The following is a 13,858-nucleotide window of genomic DNA, read 5'->3' on the forward strand; positions in this document are numbered from 1 at the left end:
GGTTCTGGCTGTGTCCTGCTGGGGTCCTCAGTCTGGTGCTGAAGGAGCACATCTGGATGCCGCCGGGATGCCACTGCCTCTCTGGAGAGGATGGGTTGTTCTCGGTTATTTTCCCACAGCTGGATGTGGAGGGTGCATTACTGACCCCAGTTCTTCAGGTCCCCTCTGTACCTGCATCTTTGCTGTGTGAACTTACGGTTTTTCCCCAAGAGGAAGAACACATCTCTCTCCCTAAACTTTGGCCACGTGACTCGCTTTGGCCAGTGAATTGAAACAGAAGCGATGCTGTGTCGATTCTGAGCCTAGGCCTCAGGGTGCCTGGCTGTTTCTGTTTGCTCTCTGGCACCTCTGCCTGGACTAGACACGTAAAATAATTAAAATGCTAAATTTCATCTTCTGTATATTTTGTATATCTTACCACAATTTTTTAAGTGTCTAAAATTTCTAAATGTAAATAAGAAATAAAAATATTTTAAAATGAATTTTAAACATTTAAACATAACACACGATGAAATCAAAAGTTATCTGTGTAGTGGTTAGAAAACCTTGATGTTCAACCAATTTTCTTTCAAACAATACAGTTGGCTCTGAAATCAAAAATTTTAGACTCATGAAAACATTGCCAAATAAGCAATATAGGCATAATTGGCCAAAAATAGTTGTGAGGGAGGGGAACAAAAACGGAAGTCTGGGTGACAGAGGCTCTGTGTGATGCTGGGTGAGGCACTTGACCTCTCTGGTCCTCGGTGGCATCCTCCACAAAGCAAGGGGTCAGCCCCAAGCACCAGGACTCTGCCCTCATTGGTCAAGTGAGTCGGGTGTGGTCCTTCCAAGCTTTACTGCAAGGTCAGCAGCAGTCCTGCCCCGAAGGCAGCAGGACTCCTTTCCTGCAGCGTGAGGTCCCCTTGCAGATGGAGAGCATCAAGACCCATTTCCTTTCCTCTCGCGCCATCACTTTGGGCTTCACAATTAAACTGCTGTTCGTCGTCTCCCCTCGACTCTGACCTGCCTGCCCCCATCAATAATTGACACGTTTTTGGAAAAGGAAGGGCAACACTAAAGCCGTGCTGATCAGTACTTGCTTCATGGAGATGGACGATCGCTTAGGAATCTCTTTCTTGAGGAAAAGGAAGAAAGAATATCTGTTAGGTTCGGTGCCAAGATATCGAGCGAGCCTGGACTTTCTCCCCTGTTGGGAAAAAGATGTGAATGCTTGACACTGAGCAGGAGGGTGCACCCACCTCCTCCTTCCGAGCTGCAGGCAGTGGCCTCTGTGCGGCTCTGTCAGGACCATCTCCGCTCCATGGATGGGCGAGTGCTGGGTGGTGGGGAGAGCCTCAGTTCCTGGACGGGCAGCTTAACAGAGGGAGTGGGAACACTTGTGCTGTCCTGCCCAAGCCTGTGCGGAAGCCGAAATGATGCAAGGGCTTGGCATTCAGAAACTGAACTCACACTTACCCGGGCCCAGGGAAGCCTTTCAAGGGGAAACCAGGGACTTCCCTGGTGGCGCAGTGGTTAAGAATCCACCTGCCAACGCAGGGGACACGGGTTCAAGCCCTGGCCCGGGGAGATCCCACATGCCACGGAGCAACCAAGCCTGTGCGCCACAACTACTGAGCCTGCGCTCTAGAGCCCACGAGCCACAACTATGGAGTCCGCGTGCCACAACTACTGAGCCTGCACTCTAGAGCCCGCGAGCCACAACTATGGAGCCCGCGTGCCACAACTACTGAGCCTGCACTCTAGAGCCCGCGAGCCACAACTACGGAGTCCGCATGCCACAACTACTGAGCCTGCGCTCTAGAGCCCGCGAACCACAACTATAGAGCCCATGAACCACAACTATAGAGCCTGTGTGCCACAACTACTGAGCCTGCATTCTAGAGCTCACGAGCCACAACTACTGAAACCCACGTGCCTAGAGCCCGTGCTCCACAACAAGAGAAGCCACTGCAATGAGAAGCCCGTGCACAGCAACGAAGACCCAACACAGCCAAACATAGATAAAAATTTTTTTTTAATGGGGAAACCAAACGCTTGGGGTGCCGAGTGGATTTGCAAGGGGCAACCTGAAAACAGGTTCAGGATACACGGTCGTCCCTCAGTATCTGCGGATGCTCCAGTCCCTTATATGAAACAGCATGGTGTTTGCATACAGCATAGGCACTTCTCAGTATGCAATCCTGCTAGTTGAATGGAAAGGCAGGCTAAACAAAGCATCAGGGATGTGCTCCCTGCTGCTCACGTTTTAGAAAGGAGAGAAGGCTATGAGCAGCTGTCACTAGAAACACGGGAATTGCTGTAGGAAGCAGATGGGAGGCGGGATGATTCTGGTCTGGAGGGAAGCACAGAACCCCGATACTGTTGTGATCCCGAGCTTTCTGACGTTCTAGTCTCATCAACAAAGAAATGATCTCAGGCCAGATAGGCAGCTGGTTTGCAGCCCCGAGGACCTTTGCCTCTGGCGGCCCCTCTTCTGACGTCTGATCCTGCTTTCAACCCAGCCGTGCTCTTCTGACCCCCTCTCCTGAAGTTTCTCCCTCCCTTTTTTGTTTCCTTGCTTTTTCTCTACAATCAGCCTCATTTTGAGTCTTCAACCATCCAAAGGCCTCTTCGACCGCCCCGTGGTTCCTTGGCAGTATTCTCAGACAAAAGACTGGGTCCCTTGCCTTGAGGTCAGTGACAGTGAAAGTCCCTCGCCTGCAGCATTGCCTGGTACTCCTGTAATCTGCCCCCGATTCTACAAGACTCCACAGTTTCCACTGGTGCAGATTCCAAGTGGGTCAGGAGCCAGTGTTCGGCTGATCAGAGGCTCCCAGGGATCTGCAGATCAGAGGCAGTAGGGTGTCTTGTAACCATGGAGGTGACATCTTTCAGAATCAACACAGGCTAATCTTGGTGGTGCTGGAAGCGATTTGGAGATAATGAGCCCCTGTCAACTTGAGAGGAAGACGTTGTTTACAACACAACCCCCTCTGCTGAGCCATTTTTGAACACAGTTGGGCTTTCAGTCTCTCTATGAAAAGAAATTTTAACAAAAGTCGTTTCCAAGTGGGAAAGGGCCGCTGTTTCTTTCACGGGAAAGTAGAGTTGTTTAGCAAAAGCCTCGTGTCCAGATCCACACGTGGGGACCCAGGGGAGCCTGCAGCCTCTGTTCCGGCCCCAGGAGTTGCCGCATGTGTGGAGTGTGAGCCGGGGTCAGGCTGGGGTCCTAGTTCTCGCATTGCTGTCATTTGTTTCTGGATCCACTCAGTTAGCAAGATGGCTTGGGCCTGTAAGAGGAAAGTAATCATCTTCGCTTCTTCCTTTTGGCCCAGCTAAGACGGGATTGGATAAACCACTGAGGATAGCAGTCTCGGCCTCTGTGCCTCGATTGATGGATTGATCGGGATCCTGGCTGACCGGAGGGACGAGGAACCTGAATGGCTTGGCGGCCGGCGTCGGCAGGGGACCGCGCTCTCCTGGAGGGCTGCTGGGACCACTGAGCACAGCTCCTCTTTCCGGGCTGCAAGCGGCCCCCCTCTTCCCTGGAAGAGTGATTTCAGCTCCAGGGAGAAATTTGTTCTGTTCCCCCGAAGGATCAGACCACCGGTGTCTTTATAACCCTCAGGGCCTCAGGATGGAGGGGTCGGCGGTATTAGTCCCAGCTGTATAAACGCCACATAAATGTTGATTTTGTTTTAAATTGCCTATTAAAGGGAACAGCCAACTCCATGAAACCGTTTTCTTTCTTTATTTTATTTTTTGGCTGCGTTGGGTCTTCGTTGCTGTGTGCAGGCTTTCTCTAGTTGCAGCGAGCAGGGGCTACTCTTCGTTGCAGTGTGCGGGCTTCTCATTGCGGTGGCTTCTCTTGTTGCGGAGCACGGGCTCTAGGCGCGCGGGCTTCAGTAGTTGTGGCGCTCGGGCTCAGTAGTTGTGGCTCGCAGGCTCTAGAGCGCAGGCTCAGTAGTTGTGGAGCATGGGCTTAGTTGCTCCGTGGCATGTGGGATCTTCCTGGACCAGGGCTTGAACCCATGTCCCTGCGTTGGCAGGCAGATTCTTAACCACTGTGCCACCAGGGAAGTCCCCATGAAACCGTTTTAAATAAATGTAGATGGCCCAGCTCCGTGGCCTCTGTTTTCATCCTCTGTTACCTCCAGGCTTTTTGCCTTAAAATGAACTCCAACCCACTGCACAAAACTGGCACTTTGGCTGAAAGCCGAGCTCAGCTCCGTGTCTATGGGAGGGAGGCACCATTGCCCGATTCCTCTAAGGATGGTTCTTCCAAAGGAAGGGATTGGGGGCAAAGGGAGATGGGAACAGAAGAGGAAAGGTGAGCATGAGGAAGGAGGAGAAGGTCTGGGGTTTTAAAAAGTGAAGGAAAATAAAGACAAAGAGGTAAAAGTAACAGGGAATGAAATTAAATTTCCCAAAGCACAGGGAGGTCATGGCCCACGCCATACCCACTTCCAGGCTCTTGCAGACATCCCTGCTTTCTTAAAGATTTCCCTAAGTTTCTGGCTCTAAATCATTTCTCTTTTGAGTTCCTGCTGTGCTTCCTCTAGCCTTCCCCTGTGGACAGGGCAGGAGTTGTCATTGATATTCCTGCATACCTTTCACAGCTCAGAGTCTAACTTCCAACAAGTCAAAACTATGGTGTCATCCTAAGCTTGAATAAATATGTCAAAGACCTATTAGATTATTAATAAGGGAACACATATAATAATAATGGTGATTCAGAAAGCAGTTGAAGGAATGGGATAGTTCTAGGCATCTTGAAAAACAGAATGCAGAATAAGATTGTCGATTCTATCTGTAAACAGTGGTTTAATGTTCTACAGGACGATGGAACCACAGCTTCTCCAGTGGGTAGAAATCGACCAGTGACTGCGCAGCCTGGGCTCTAACCAGTGACCAGCAACATGGAACAGGTATATTCTCCTAGAGATTTAAACACCCCTTGGGCAGGCCTGTTAATGCCACAGTGTGACAATGACAGAACAAGCTGTGCCCCACTCCTTATTTCCAAGTTTTAGATAATTTCTCTTAGGATAGGGCTTCACTATATTTAGGGAATGACCACAAGAACAACATATAAATGTCACCTTATGTCCTATAAGTAAACAAATCTTTTCTCATTCCCGTGACCGGTTTAGTGTAGCTCTGGGACCCCTCACTGGACTGTGGAAATTTGAAGGACGCAGGCCTGTTGACTTGCAAATGCCCTTTCATACTGTACGGTTAACATACTTTAATAAAGTCCTGGGTCACATGTGCACCCTGAAGACACACAGCCTTCGATGAAGCTATGTGTAACACACTTGCTGTGCTAATAAAAGTCGGTTATTTCATGTCACTTCAAGCAGGCCTAGGCTTTCCTCCCCGCTAGATCTCATATTTTATTGAACATTTTTCATATAACTAAGATATTACATGGTGCTTAGAATATTAGCTTTTATTCAACTCTAAGTTGACTCTGAATCATTTCATATGGTTAACAGCTGACAAAAAGCAATGTACTTACATCCAGGTCTCACATAAATAGTAAGGCCCAGTTTAATGGAAGCATATGAGGAGAGTTTTGAAAGGACCATTGTTTGAAACATTTTGCTAAGTTCCTATGTTTCTCCTCTGCCCCAGCTCTACGCTAAGAGGCCAGAGCTCAGCTCAGCTAAGGGCAGAGAGAAACCCCTCAAAACCCACCCTCATTCAGCCGTGCAGAATTCTGCGCACCTGCCTTCCTGGTGACACGTGTGCTGGTGGTGGCCCTACTGTGTCCCCACTGCATCGCTCTCCACCCAGAAACCCGCCCACTGGCTGCGGTCCGAGAGGGACACGGAGCAAGCCTGCGGGGACCTGCTGGTGCCTGGTCACTTCTCCCAGGTGTGGATCTTCAGTCACCTAGAGCTGCTGTCAGGCTGGAGGGCTCAGCTAGTGCTGATAAACTAAATAAATCCTTTGGGGGCTAAGGATTCTGCACCCAGTTCCAACGTGGGTTCTTTTCTCCACACCCAGCCATTCTCTGTGACCCCAGCTGGGTGTCGTCCAATTCGACTCAATTCTGACCCTGTCTCCCTGGAGATGGCATCAGATCCCACAGGCTAAGGGCTGTGTGCACCTGTTGTGCTTCCAGCCTGCTGGCTCTTCATCCCATTTCGAATCTGTGCACAGGGGACTCTCCTTTCTGGGGGAGTCATTGACTCGTGTGTGCATGTGTGTCTGTGCATGTGTGTGTCTGTGCATGTGTGTGTGCGCACGAGCTTCCCTCCCAGAGGTTGCTCTTGCTTTGCCCACTTAGTTTAACACAGTGGTTTTAGCACGGCCCCTCGTGTATGAATTGAGCCTCAAGCTGGGATGAAGCGAGCAGAGGCTCAGAATTCAGAGGTCCCTTGTGTAGCCGAAGCGCAGGGCTGCCTGGAGTGTGACGAGGAGGTGAGTGTGGAAGGGGAGGAGGAGGGACTGTCAGGAAGGTTCTCGGATGCTGAGCTGAGGGGCACGGCTTTTGCTATGGAGGGAAAACAAACTGTCACATATAGAGCGAATCATCACCTCCCTTACCTGTTTTGTGTATCCTGAGTTTTATATATTACCCTCTGTAGAGGCAGACAGAAATAGCCATTCTTCCCTTCTCTCAAAATAACAAAATCCTCATTCCTGCCCAACCAAAAGGCATTCCAGCTTCTCTTGCAGCTACAGGGGTCACATACAGATGTTCTAAGTAATGAGATGCAATCAGACCTGCCCAAGGCACTCACAAGAAATCGCTTTTCTTGAAGTCAGAGTTCTCTCTTCCTAGATTCGGCTGAAGTGGCTCAAGCTTCACTCCCTCCTGGACCAGGAGGATGGGACAGGCCTGGGAATGACAGAGCAGATCCTGACAGATTCATGGAGCCACCAAATAGCCCTGCACAGGCTCTCCTGCACCTGACTGCTTTATGCTTCTGGCGTCCTTGGGACTCTGCCCTCACTCAGTGGTCTTAGTTCTGTGTGGCTTCTCTGCCTGTCAGCTCCTACTTAGTTTGAATTCATCTCTTAAAACAATTTCTTAGGTTTCAGAATTGTCAACTCTACCTTTAAACATTTTCGGCTTCCTTTACTCACTTTTACTTGTTCCTCTACGTGGCCAGTCCTCAGTGCATTGGATGAGTGAAGGATGAGCTGTCCTCTGGAACTTTCGGTCCTAGTTTCCCTTATTTAGACACAGAGGCTACCAACGGGGGATGTTAGACTTGGAAGACATTGCAGAGCTCCTGACTTCGCTCTCCACCTCGTGGACAAACACCTCCTGTCCCGTGAGAGCCCTGCCCTTTGTTTCCACTCGCAGCTGCTTCTTTCACGTCGCCGGGAGAAACTTGCTCCGAGTGACTTAAGCTGCATCCTCCCAAAGGGTGAAGACTTCCAGACAATCTGCCCTTCGGCTATAAAGCAGAGCAGGGCTCGTCTCTGCTGCCACCACTTCCCAGCCAGGGGGACACCTTCTGAATATGGACAGTTATGCAAGGCCCCAGCCCTTCAGAGCATCACCTGCAAAGCTCAGGTTTGGAACTGTGCCCTTGAGCGGCTGCTATGACAGGTGGGTGGGAGAGGGTGGGAAGATGCAGGGAAACAGCAGGGAGGGCCTCCAGCCTCCGAGGGCTCAGGAGGAACCCACATAGGTCCCCAAGGCAGCCGCCATCCTCCCTAGCAAAACCGACAGTGTCCAGATAGAACCTGCCAGCGAGCTCCAGCTTTCCTTTCACTCCGAGTGATGTTAGTCAAAACTCACATGGGCCAAATTCTCACCAGATGGACAGCAGCTCTCCCTTCTGTGCCGTCAGGGCTGCCCCTGGCCCTGCTCAGTTAGGCTCAGATGTTTGAGGCCTGAAAGAATAAAAGCAGGAGAATGGTCCCCACTTCCATGGACTGAGAAGCACTGAGAAAAGGGACAGATTCTTGGTCTCCTGTGGGCAGACAGGCTTGGGATGGCACAGATGGGCCCTCAACAGAAGACCCTGCATCCCCGCAACCCAGGTCGGTCAGGGCCAAGCAGCATTCTCCATCACCCCAGGGGGAGGCGAAGTGGGTACAGCTCTGGGCTACAGTCAGAAGCCCAGAAGGATGAAGCAGCCCAATGGTCAGTGTTTTAAGAGGTGAAACAGCTGGTCTGCCATCCTGGAGATTCAAGAAAGGGCTCCACTGGGTTTACAAGTCCCCACTGAGTCCCCAGGGAGTAACCTGGTGGCTCTTGGGTCCGTGAGGTCAGAGGGCTTCGCGTGGCAGGGGTGTGAGGGCTGCAAAGGCAGAGGTAACCCTACCGCCCTTCAATTCTCAGTGCCAACAACAGGCTTTTAAAACTTCTTCAGTGAAATAGAATACACAGAAATGTGCACTCAGGGGAAGCGTGCAGCTCAAAGGTTTTCCAGAGTACACCAGTGTTTCTCCAGATCAAGAAGCAAAATGTGCCACCCTATATTTAGAGAGAGCTGCCACCTTCCCAAAGAGAAAACCCCACAGAAAAGTGGATGGTCCATCTGAATATGTGAATTTCTAGCAACACGGGTGACATATTCGGGAGTCTTATAATACGTGCCAGTTAACCTGATAATGAAAAATATTGAAAAATCACATTTTAATTAAGAAATATTGTCTTTTTTCTCTCCCATATCATGAAACAATAGTACTCAGAGTCTTTACATTTCTCTTTGGTCTCAACGTCTTTTGTCAACTGATCTGAACAAAGGTACCAAGAATACATAATGGGGAAAAGATAGTCTCTTCAATAAATGGTGCTGGGAAAACTGCATGTCAACATAAAAAGGAATGAAATTGCAATCTTATCTTACACCAGACACAAAAATTAACTCAAAATGGATTAACAGGGCCTCCCTGGTGGCGCAGTGGTTGAGAGTCCGCCTGCCGATGCAGGGGATACGGGTTCGTGCCCCGGTCTGGGAGGATCCCATATGCCGCGGAGCGGCTGGGCCCGTGAGCCGTGGCCGCTGGGCCTGCGCGTCCGGAGCCTGTGCTCCGCAACGGGAGAGGCCACAACAGTGAGAGGCCCGCATACCACAAAAAGAAAAAAAAAAAAAAAAAATGGATTAACAACTTAAATGTAAGACCTGAAACCATAAAACTCTAATAAGAAACACAGGGGAAAAGCACCTCAACATCAGTCTTGGCAATGATTTCTTTGATATGACACCCAAAACACAGGCAACAAAAGCAAAAATATACAAGTGGGAAACAACAAACTGAAAAGCTGCTGCAAAGGGGAAAAAATCAACAAAATGAAAGGCAACTGACAGAATGGGAGAAAATATTTGCACATCATATATTTGACAAAGTGTTAATATATATGTATATAGTGTATATAGTGAATGTATATAGTGAACTCCCAAAACTCAACAACATAAAATCCTCAAATAACCAAGATTTTTTTAAAGCTCAGGGTGTGGAACTGTGCACTTGAGCATACAGATGGCCAACAGGTATATGAAAAGATGCTCGACATCACTAATCACCAGGGAAACACAAATCAAAACCATAGTAATGTATCACCTCACACCTGTCAGAATGGCTATTATCAAAAAGACAAGAATAGCAAGTGCTGCTGAGGGGGGACTTGAGGGGAAGGGAACCCTCGTGCACTATCAGTGGGAATATAAATTGGTGCAGACACTGTGGAAAACAGCATGGAGAGTCCTCAAAAAAAGTTAAAATAGAGCTACCATACAATCAGCAATCCCACTTCTGGGTATGTATCCAAAAAATTGAAATTAGGATCTCAGGTATCTCTGCTCCCATGTTTATGGCAGCGTTAGTCACAATATCCAAGGCATGGAAGCAACCTAAGTGTCTACTGATGAATAAATGGATTAAGAAAAATATATGATTGCATATATATACATTTAGTTGAATATTATTCAGCCTTAAAAAGGAAAAAGATCCTGCCATATGTGACAGCATGGATGAACCTGGAGAACACGATACTAAGTGAAATAAGTCGAACACAGAAGGACAGACACTGCGTGATCATGGAATCTAAAAAAGTCAAACTCACAGAACCAGAGAGTAGAATGGTGATTGCCAGGGGCTGGGGGGAGGGGAGGACGAGGAGGTATTATCACAGGGTACTAAGTTTCAGTTATACAAAATGAGTAAATTCTAGAGATATATTGTCCAGCCCAGTGCCCCTAGTTTGTAATACTGTATCATGTATTTAAACATTTGCTAAGAGGGTAGGTCTCATGTTAAGTGTTCTTATCATATATATACACACACAAAGAATAATAATAAAGAGGGCAGCAGGAAGCTTTTGTAGGTGATGGATGTGTTTATGGCATAGATCAAGGTGATAGTTTCACAGGTGCATACTTATGTCCAAACTCACCAAGTTTTATATGTTAAATACAAATAGATTTTTGTATGTCAATCATAACTCAATTAAGTGTTTTTTTTAAAGTCTGTTTTATTACAGCAAAATAAATAAATAAATAAATGTTACCAGTGCCCCCAGAATCCTATCTCCTGCCACTTCCAGTCACCACGCTCCCAGTGGGAATCCTCTCCTGACCTCTGACACCATGGATTCCTTTTGTCTGTGTTTGCACTTTATATAAATGTCACCATGCAGGGTGTATTCTTTTGTGCATAGCTTCTTTCACTGCATATTATGTTTACAGATGCATTCATTCATACTGTTGCATGTAGTTGGAGAGAGTTTGCTCTCCTGAGACTATAGAACTCTGCTGTGTACAAAGACCACAACCTGTTTATTAGAGGCTTGGTTTTAATACACTTCTGATTAGTGTCATTATCTAGGCTGGGTGTGTAATAGGGAAGAACCTTTGTATCCTGTTACCAGTTAATCACTAAAGGGATGCTGCCTATAAACTTAAATTCTACATAATGGCCTATCTCTGGGACCCAGGCCTCTCAGGTAATGAGCATTCAGCTAAAATACCTGTGTTTAGCTCCCAGGAAACCTCCTGAGCAGGCCCACCTGTGAATGACTGCCCGAGGGAGAAATTAACACCTCTCCTCCCGAGGCTGACCGGAAACAGGAAGTGCTTGGCTTTAGTCCCGCCCCTTTTGGTATAAAAGGAGCCTGAATTCTGACTCAGCAAGACGGTTTTTTGGGCTTCCAGCACGCCGTCTTGCTCTGCTGGCTTCCCAGATGAAGTCACTCTTCTTTGCCCCAGCAGCTCGCCTCTCAATTAGCCTGTCGTGTGGCGAGCAGTACAAGCTTGGACTTGGTAAAAAATTTTGATGAAGCCGCCCAGGAGCCTTGCTGCTTGTGGCCTGCCAGCCCTGGTTGGGGAATTCTGGGCTAAGACCCTAGCAGCTGCCGGTACCCCTTGTCCTGAGGGTCTGCCCTTCAGAGTTCTCTGAAGCAGCACTGGCCGCCCCAGCGCTTGGCAGTGGAAGGAAGGAATCCACGTTTGGGAGCCGATGGCCTCCGTACAGTAGGGTAAGTAGCTCCGGTGTGTACAGCCGGGAACTTTATTCCTCTCCGTTTGGGGCTTTTTCTCTGGAATAAGCCAGTTTGTTTCGTATTGGAGTGGGGTGTACCCTGTTGGAGAGAGGAAAGAGTTGTTGGACTTTTACCCGATTTGTGAACTGGTTCGTTTGCTTCTCTGAAGGCTAGCACCTGTATGCACTGTTTGTGTTTTATCTTGAATTTCTGTCTCCAAAAATGGGGAATGTTTACCACCAACTAAAGATTCTAAAGCATATTCATCGCCCCCGTTCAGTAGGAGATAGCCAGGGCAGTCTTTGTCCCTTTTCCCCCAAGATTGTGGACTGGACGTTGACAGTGGGTTATGGTAATGGGGAAGAATTCTTCTCTGTATCCTGTTACCAGTTAATCACTAAAGCGATGCTGCCTATAAGCTTAAATTCTCCATAACGGCCCACCTCTGGGACCCCTGCCTCCCAGGTAATGAGCATTCAGCTAAAATACCTGTGTTTAGCTTTCAGGAAACCTCCTGAGCAGGCCCACCTGTGAATGACTGCAGGAAGGAGCAATTAACACCTCCCCTCCGGAGGCTGACGGGAACCAGGAGGTGCTTGGCTTTAGTCCCGCCCCTTTTCGTATAAAAGGAGCCTGACTCTAACTCAACAAGATGGTTCTTTAGGGCACGAGCCCACCATCTTCTTGCTCTGCTGGCTTTCCGAATAAAGCCGCTATTCTTTGCCCCAGCAACTGGTCTCTCAATTTATTGGCCTGTCGTGTGGTGAGCAGGACGATCTTGGACTCGGTAACAGATGGAAACAATCTAGTTCACTGCATCCACCTCTTGCAGGATGGCAGTGTTCCACAAATTCCATTTCATCCAACTAATATTTAGGAGTGACTTTCCCTTTCTCCTAGTCTATTTCATCAATATATTTCTGGAGCAGTTTAGGCTGTGAGTGGCCTTCAGGCAGTGTCCCCGTAGAGGTGCCAGACCAGGTCCTAGAAGGAGCAGTTTCGACTCTGGGAACCACTGTGGAATAACCATTGCGGTGAGCCAATCCAGTGACCTGGGATTAGGAACATCTGGCCTGCTTCCTCCCAGGGCTACTCTGAGGATGAAGTAAGATAACACAGATATTACAAGATTGTTAATACAGTATGATAACAACTTCATAAAGAGATGTGCATGTTATATCCAGGCTAAACCAAAGCAAAGCAAAAAACACCCTTGTGTAAGCTTAGGGACTTTATTTTCTGATTATAGTTCGTAAAGTCCATATATTCTGCACAGAACATGCATGTGTTTTAATAAGAATATGTCATAAAGGTCAAATCTATTCATAGAAGAGCCCTGGAATCTATGAATGACAAAATAAATAAAAGGCATCATATATTGCTTTATTGACTCCCAAGAAAGACTCCGCGGTGTTTTAAAAATAGAAAGTTTTGCACCATAATCTAATTTGGCAACCAAAGAACAGAAACAGCCCCTGCTGAAAGATTAAAAGAAAAATAAAGTGCTTCATGGTTCAGGCTGCCAAGAGATAAGGGGTGTCTGGGTTCCTCAAGTTACTTTTCTTTTTTTTTTTTTTTTTTTTTTTTTTTTTGCTGTACGCGGGCCTCTCACTGCTGTGGCCTCTCCCGTTGCGGAGCACAGGCTCCGGACACAGAGGCTCCGCGGCCATGGCTCGCGGGCCCAGCCGCTCCGCGGCATGTGGGATCTTCTGGGATAGGGGCACGAACCCGTGTCCCCTGCATCGGCAGGCGGACTCTCAACCACTGCGCCACCAGGGAAGCCCTAAGTTACTTTTCTTGAACAAGCAGGTGGTTGTCGGGTCCGAAAGCACTGCTCTCCTACCTTCTGTGTGGTCCTAGGTTCTTAAGCATCATGATAAGGGGACAAAATAAGGTCTCCCCAGGAAGCAGTGTGTCAGCAAGACTCAAGCCTTGGATAGAAGCAAGTACAGCTAAGAGTTTGTAGAAAACTATGCTCCCACCTTCAGTAAAATCAGGTAACTCAGGGGGCTTCCCTGGCGGTCCAGTAGTTAAGACTCCGCGTTTCCAATGCAGGGGGCGCCGGTTCGATCCCTGGTTGGGGAACTAAGATCCTGCATGCCGTGTGGCGTGGCCAAAAGAAAAATCAGGTACCTCAGGGCAAAGGAATAATCTCACCATCTAGGGCTGGACGAGGCCAGGTCTGCACTTCTGTTACTTGAAATCCAAGTGGAATCTGGAGATTTTGATGGACTTTTTTTTTTGGTATGCTTTGGCATTTGAGGCCAGTTTTAAACATAAGCAGCACTTTATTTCTAAAAGGTCCGTTTTCTTATAATCCATTGTTTGAATAGGGTGGCTTATGGAGTAGCAGTATCGATATCACCTGGGAGCTTGTTAGAAACATATCTTAGGCCCCTACTTGCTGCTTGGACCCCTGCCCACTGA

The sequence above is a fragment of the Mesoplodon bidens genome (assembly GCF_964165515.1).
Source record: "Mesoplodon bidens genome assembly, chromosome: 14".
In the NCBI taxonomy this organism is placed as follows: Eukaryota; Metazoa; Chordata; class Mammalia; order Artiodactyla; family Ziphiidae; genus Mesoplodon; species Mesoplodon bidens.